General features: G+C 40.3%; 1 long non-coding RNA gene across 1 annotated transcript in view; it reads right to left on the reverse strand.

Annotated features, from left to right (window-relative positions):
* The window catches only part of LOC116653917, a 51810-nt gene extending 44483 nt beyond the window's left edge, over positions 1–7327 (reverse strand). Inside the window, exon 1 of the long non-coding RNA XR_004308553.1 lies at positions 5795–7327. This is a non-coding gene — a long non-coding RNA (uncharacterized LOC116653917). The remainder of the gene's footprint in view (positions 1–5794) is intronic.
* Between the last annotated feature and the right edge of the window lie 703 nt (positions 7328–8030).

The raw sequence follows: 8030 nt of genomic DNA on the forward strand, positions 1-8030 counted from the left end.
ATAATTGGATTGCAATGGTAGATTGTGCAAAAGGCCACGAAATCGACAAACCATAAATGAGAACATACAGTAAATCTAATAAAAAAAAAAATCTTATCTAGCTCATGTTACTACTAAATCTTCTGTCTCTTTTATTGGTAGAAGGGAGAGATGGCAGGTCACTGGTCTTTTAACAACGTATATTCTAATCTAGAGAGAGGGAGAGCATAAAGAAGGAAGTAGAAAAAGTGAACCAAAAAAAACCCCCACCAAAAGATAATCAAATCCTTCAGTCTTTTTTGTTGTGTTGTTGTTTCTTGCCTGCATTGCATGCAGATATTTCATCGCTTCCATGCTTTCTCACTGCATTCAGAAAGCCTCTGGAGATATGTTAATGGTCTAGTGGCAAGTGGCCATTGGGAATGAAGAATGAGCCAGCAATGGAATGAGGTGTTCAGCTAAATGATTTCCTACAGGAGTTGATTAAACACTGCCTTCCATCTCTTGCCACCTAATTCCCTCCACAGCTGATTTATGGGAAAAAACCCACCATGTATGGCTTTTGCAGCTTTGTTAGCTAGTAACCATTTAGCACCACAAGCAGCTTTTCCCTAGCTTCTAATTTTCTTATAATGAAGAAGAAAAATATGAGTGTATGGAAAAAAGTTGCCGCATTGCTTTTGCTTAAAGGATTGGGGGGAAAGTAAATGATGGAAGTCAGACCAAAAAACCTAATAGAAATATTAGGCACCAGGTTCAGCACTTGGATTCTGTTTATGACAAGAGGATCATTACTTCACAGAGATCATTATCCTTTTCAAGGCACAGAAGAAGACAAGTACAAGTTCCTATAAATGGAATCTGTCTGGTGCTATTTCAGTGTGTTTAAAAATAGCTCTACACCTCATTTTCCCCATGCAGCAATGCCTGCTGCTAGCCTTTTCCAGTTAAAGATTTACAACATTTCTTGAAAGATTAAGTGGAGAGGACAGTGGAAACCTGCCTTATTTCTTCGATTTTTATTTCAATATGTCTTATTCAAAAGTAGACCCCGTTCTGCATAAGGGCAGAACACTGAACCCACAGAAAGCCCTGCTGCAGCTCACTGCACACCTATGAGGAGCAGGAGATATATCTGGGGAATCCTCTGTACAACAAAGGCTGTAACTTCATGAGCTACTGGGGAAAAGCTGCAGCCAACCACCACTGAGGCTCCTGAATCAAGTCCAGGCCGGAGAAACAGTTTTGTAGTGGGACTCAAAAGAAAAGAGTAGGCACAGATTTCTATGCTCTGGGAGAATTAGCAGCCCTTTAGTAAGGTCTAATGGGCTTACAGCAGTGCAGGTGGTATTTGCTCTGCCCTCTGTTTGGCACCTTAAAGTTAGATGCTTAACTAGGTTGCTTCAGCACCTCTGTTCTAAAGAGAAAGACTGATCACATCTCAGACTGGGTCCTACTGCTGACCTCAGTGGAACCAGCACTCAGACATTTCAATGCACTCAGCTGGCAGATAACTATTCACTATCTTCTGGTTGGCTGGGTTTTCTGCTAGCCAGACATGGCACAGAGGCTTCAAGAGTAAGACAAAAACCAGACACAGTGAAGGAGAACAAGCAGAGATGTGCAGCCTGGAGTGGGAAGAGATTGGAAACCATCTAAGGACGAGTGATAATCTATCTCAGGAATGCAGGAAATGGCATACTGGATCAAACCCATACATATCTTATCTCTGACATCAATCTACCAGGGATTTGAGAATGAATGAAAGACACCTCCTTCAGTAAAAGATTATTGAGCTGCCACACTAATGCTTTTTTTTCTTTAATTCATTAATGGCAGTCTGTGTGTGCACTGGGAAGTCAGAATCATTAAGGTTGAAAAGACCACTAAAATCCTCTAGTCCAGCTGTCAAAAGTTCCCTCCTACATCACCACAATTTCTTCTATATTACAAAAGCTATAGGTAAAATCGTAACATTGTCATTCTGTGAACGTTTTAAAGACACTGTAGCTATAGCCACCTCCAGGACCAAAGTGAAAGACACAGCTTGCATACATCAGTGTGTAGCCATTGCAAGTGAGTAAATACGAGTCAAGTTGGTTGAAATCAAGCTGCATATTTCATTAATAGTTGATGGACTTTTGGCCAGAGCTGATGGAATGTCTCTTACTAGATCATTCAGAATCATACTGTGGTGCTTAAGCAGGCTAACAGAGAAGAGGCAGAGCTGGTGAGAGCACAGCTAAAAGGCCAGGCTGGCTGTTCTCATCAACACAGAGAATAGGAGCAGGAGGCCAGGGCAGCTTTCCCAGCAACCTTCTGCCCCAAGTAACTGCTGTGCTGCCTATGGTGAGAGCTGGTCTCCAATATCCTGGAACTTACAGTTTAAAGAGTTGGATTTTGCATATATAGCATATGGAAATCATAAGATCATCTGAAAACCAATCAGCATTTTCTTTGTTTGTTTGTTTCATTTGACTACAATAAATAATAATAATAAAAGAAGAAGAGTCACATCCACACACAAGCAATGCACACAAGATCCGATTGCACCTCCGTTAGGTTTGACCAGAAGCCAAACAGCGACCACTGTGTCAACCGAGAACGTTTTCTAAGTTTTCCAGTTTCTCACAGAAAGCCTTTGTATCTGCATTACATTCAGTACCAGAACCGCAGCTTGGCCAGGAATTTAGATGCCATGGCTACGAAAACAGCGAGAACAGCAGTGAGCCAGATCCTCAAAAAGAGAGAGATCAGGGAATTCCATGAAATCTTAACTTTTTAAAGCTTTTTAAACCAGACATGAGTCTGGCCTAATAATTTCATGAAATCAATACTGAGCTGTAATTGAAGACCAATTCAAGAACAAAGGTAGGCTTTCCTTTTGATTTCCCTCTTGAGATCAATTGGATATATCTATCTGAATTTTCAAAGACAACAGAAACAATGCTGGCCTAACTATCACCTCAGCTACGGCTGCCAAAAAGTAGTCCCTTATATCCATGCATATTTTTTAATTCTTCTGTATCTCCACATGTACTTTTTGGGGTTTTTTTTGGAACAGATACTGACACCAGAATCCATCATTCTACAGAAACCTTTCCCAGTCTGCTTTCTCTTCCCCAGACAGATATACAGATGATGCAATTTCCCTGCCATCATCCCAGAATGAAAAGCTTTTGATAAATCTCAAATTGCAAAGGCATTTTTCCCCTCTCATTCTTCCTGACTTGTGCATTGAGAATATGCTGCAGCAGAACAAAATCCAAAGAGAGATGTGGAGGAGAAAGAATGATTTAAACAACAGAAAGGCACAGGCAGATTTCCCTAGAGTTCAAAAATTCACGTTGACCAAAAGGTCATTTTGGCATAGAAAGAAATGGAAAAGTTCTAAGAGGAAGTCAACAAAGAAACTGCTTTGCATGGAGACACTAATTCCATTAATAATTATGCATTGAAGTAAGAAGTGCTGAACTGTTCTATGACAAAAGACTTGTTCTTCATGCACTGTATGCACACAACTTCAGGGAGTCATGAATTCAGAGAGCAATGTTTCTTTTTATAGTTACACAATGTCAAACCATGATGGCCCAAAATCTTAATTGGGGTCTGGAGGCCCTGCCATAATAATTGTAATAATAATTGGAGCTATTTAAGTTTCTGCAAATAACATACATCAGCATGAGACAATCAAAAGCCTTCTCAGTTGTATCTCAGCAGGCTGTGTGAGCAAAGGTAAAAAGAAGAAATACATGATATACTTTTCTGGATCCAGTCCTACTCCCACTGAGGCTGAGAGCAGAAGTCATGTTGACTTCTCTTACAGCGTAACAGTGTTTATAAGAAGGAAGTATTATTTCCCTGTTGACAGTCTTTGGGCAATGCCATAAATAAAAGCATTGTATTCTCTTCTACACCTTTTACCCTGGTGCCCAGGAAATGCAGCTCTTGGATTTACAGCCTGTACAAGACAGGTGAAACAGTTCTGACACAGACTGGCACAAGCCCACAATTCAGGTTATTTACCAGTGGTCAGTCAAATTGACAGGGAAGCAAATTGCACCAGAGAATTTCATACACAAAGTCAGGTAAGAAAGCCTTACTTTCATTATTTGCAATCATGCAGAGGCTTAAGAGAGCTAGTCACAGCTCCAGATTTCATCAAATTAGTATGTACAGCTACCACGACTCTCTACCTCAAAAACACGTATTCAAAACAAATGACATATTCTGTGTTACTAATCCTTAAGTGATGTGGGAGGAGGGAGGGGAAGATGAAAAGGAAATAGAAGTAACATAAAATTTAATCTTTTTTTCTTAAAGGATTGGTGCCAATACAATACATTGTCAAGGCGAACTGTTGTAAACTTCTTTGATTTCCCGAAAGAGATCCATTTAACTAAAGTTGTGTTTTCTCACAGAAAATGATCTCAATTACACTCTCCTGAATGGCAATATGTCATACCCCATATGCAAGCTGCAGCCAAGCACTGGTGATTCCCAAGTTTGCTTAGATATTTATGGCACCATTTACAGCTACTCCATTACGGTGAGAAATATTTTGACTTCATTCTTTAGATGCAGCTCAACAAGGTCTAGACAGCTGACAAATGAAAAATTGGAGCTAGTCTGTTCATACATCTAGCATCATTTTAGGATGCTTTTTAACCACCTGGCTGCCCGGCTTCCTCAGACCCATGTGTTGCACAGGGTTGCCAGTAATCATTAAAACCACAGTGCTAATCTGTAAAACAGAAAACCTCCTGTGACACAGATGACAAATACCAATTGTATCAAAACCCAGTGCATCAGGCTCTATGTAAATCCTGGCCTAGATTTCCAACGTGCCCTTGGAAAGTTCCTCCCTCATTTTTTCTTCCTTTATTCAGTTCAGCATTCCTTAATCATTTCCTCCAGGAAAGTCTGGGTCAGTTTAAGGAGTATTGAGCTAAGTCAGATGGCAGGAGCTCAGCTGATGGGAGCCTATGCTCTCTGCTGGTATCTCTTTGGAGGAACAAGGGAGACACTTGCCTGGCACCATGTTTAATGTGAGGGCAGATTTCACAGAATCACATGCAAGGCCTTGAATGGGTTACTTCTCCCAGTCTTTCACTCTCATGTACTGAAAGAACAATCTGGAGTGGTAAACAAAGCTCCTTGCTTCAAGTTATCTGGCCTTCATAGAGGCTGGGCTTGAAGTAACTAAAAAATAATCACAAATTACACTGATCAGTTCACAATATTGACTTACACAAGAGAAAACAGAACAATCTTAAAACACCTCGCTGTAGAGCTATGATTTATTATTCCCATTTCTACAGACAGCAAAACCAAAGCACAAAGATGTAAGAGCCACTACTGTAGGCACCTTATGAAAAATGCAAGAGTTTCTGGCTCACAGCCATTGGATCTGGGGGAGAGCTCAGCCTCAAACAGCCCATTAGTTTCATAAATGATTGCTGTCAAGTCGTTTTAGCAGCATTTTCTAAACAAGATTTTTTTTAAAGTTTCACAGGAAACGGGACGAGCAAAGCCTGAGTTCCTACGACTTCATCTAACTCACTTCATGAGTCTGCAACAGCCCCAATTCCTCAGCCAAGCCCTCCATGAACACCACAGCACTGGAGCAAGTCCAGAACAATACATAGGTTGACCAACACTAGTATGCCAACTGGCCAGATAACACACTGCTGCACACAGGACACATACCAGCTGAGCTCTGCCTTCCTCACACCAGTGGCAATGTGCACTGGGTCTCTCTGCTCTACCCTAAAACCAGTTTTCACAACACTTTTAGAATCTCAGTAAGACTTACCCTCTCTCCCACATTTGTTTGCAGCTGGCTAATGGATTCAAATGTTATCAGGGAAAGACAAACAGCATTATCACTACGATATTTTTAAGGAAATAAAGTGATCTGCAGTACTGCTGACATTCACCAGTAGTCCTGCTGGCTAGATAAGGCAAAGAGCCAGAGAACAGCAAAGGACCAGTTGTACTCTGCCTTCTGAAGCTGGTTAATAAGAATCATGATTGAAGACAGAAGAAAGCACTGCTCTTCTGATTTAACTGTCTTACGTACCAAAAATGGAGCCTGTCCTGTCTTGAACTTCTACCTTCATTAATATTTGACCAACCAACACAAGGAGATTCATCAACATTTCTCCTGATTTAAATAAACATACAAAATTCCACATTACTGCTATAGGCGTTAGAAAAAGTGCTAAAATGTGGCAGGAGAAAGAGGTCATAAGAAGAATGCATTAGAAACAAGGGACATAAGAAACAAGGAACGAGGAGGACTTGATGCTTGGGAGTTTTCTACCTGCAATCACCCAGCCATCCCAAGAGTTGGCCTTACTCATTTTATATCTGGCACCAGGGATTTCCTGTCTCCAGCCCGGATCAGCAGCCTTGAGATATTAAAGCCAAAGTAGAAAGATTGATGTCCCTATGTTCTACTATCATTTTCTAAGTTTTTTCTGCAACTGTCTCCTGATTTATCTATTCTGTGACTGTAACTCGCAACTGCTCATTAGTTAGGAAGGTCACTCAGAAAGCAAATATTTCTGCCAGCTTCCACTATGCATCAGCTGTATACATATGAGCTCTCCCAGCACTCAGAGAGAAAACTAGCTTAAACTTCAGTGACTCTTCTCTGATAATTAATAGGTAGAGGTATGTGTATATATAGAATAGTATTTTTCTTGCTATTACTTTGCTGTAGAGTTTAGCAGCCTAATAAAGCGATGAAAAAACACTAGGACGGATAATGTGCAGACATGGAGAACTCTGCACAACAGGAAAGGTCTGTAGGGAAGCATCCTCTTCTATAGTGCATATGCATGCATTTTCATCACTTTAAAGTACATGCAAAGTACTATTCCACATGACCTCACCTGCACTAACTACGCTGTGGTCATCATGAAGTATTGTGGTCAGTTGTGTTGTTTGTGTCAAGCAATAAAATACAGCATCTCTTCTCAAGTTCCCAAAGATATTTTCTGAGAACCATACACCTAATTCAGTTTTTGGCAAGACAATACAGTTAAAGGAAATCCAGTTTTGATTAAGACTGGTAAACCAGTATATGCAAGTCATTAAGAGTATGATCTCATGTTTTCTTATGAACCAGTAGAGTTTGTATCTGGAAGACAAACAGGCCTCTAAGAAAACCCAGATGTTGTAAAGAACTAGTAATTAATGTAATGCTCTTCCTTGATAGTTTCTATTGAACCAGTGCCCAACATGGAGCTATCTTTCAGATAAGACATGAAATCACGGTCCTGATTAACCTGTCCTTTCTTTCAAGCATTTATTTCTTTATTTTTAAATCAATATACTAGCCAAATTCTGGAGAGAATTGCATTACGTCTGCATAAAATACTACCATATCTTTTTTCCCGTTAACAAATTTGATGTAGTTCTTGCTGGTGTAGAACAGTTGCTGTGTTCCACCCCAGAAGTGTTGGATTTCAACAGGGAGCGAGCAATTTCTTTGTATGCTGTGAGAAAAACCCTCCGGATTCTTTTGAATGAAAGGAGCTAAATAAATCTCAGTTATTGCTATTATGACTTTCTCCGGCATTTATCCCAGAATAAATGGATAGGTAAGTTGATTTTCAGGCTGCTCTTCATTATTTGCTGAACAAAACTACCTGAAAGTGCTTCTCTATTACTTACACTAAATTTAATTTGGCGACTAATAGACTCAGGCAACTAAAGCAGGCCAAAGTCTATAATCAACATAAGCAGACCTGTATTTATTAGGTAAAGACCAGGGATTCCAGGCACACAAAGGTTCTGTGAACCTTCCAAATTCTGTACCAGGCTTCTGTAAGCTTCCCAAGACTCATCTAAATTCTCAGCACTTTCCTTCCCCTTTAGCTCACATTCACATGGCTAGATTCCAGTCCCCACCTCAACTGCTGGCTCCTCTCATATCTGGCCGCTTATCTTAGAGCATGCCCATAATGCAAAAAGTCTATAAGAATAGCTTTGTACATTCAGGATGTTGCTTAGCTACCAGGAAGGTCCTGTGTGGCTACTGA

Source organism: Coturnix japonica, chromosome 10, assembly GCF_001577835.2.
Source record: "Coturnix japonica isolate 7356 chromosome 10, Coturnix japonica 2.1, whole genome shotgun sequence".
Taxonomy (NCBI): domain Eukaryota; kingdom Metazoa; phylum Chordata; class Aves; order Galliformes; family Phasianidae; genus Coturnix; species Coturnix japonica.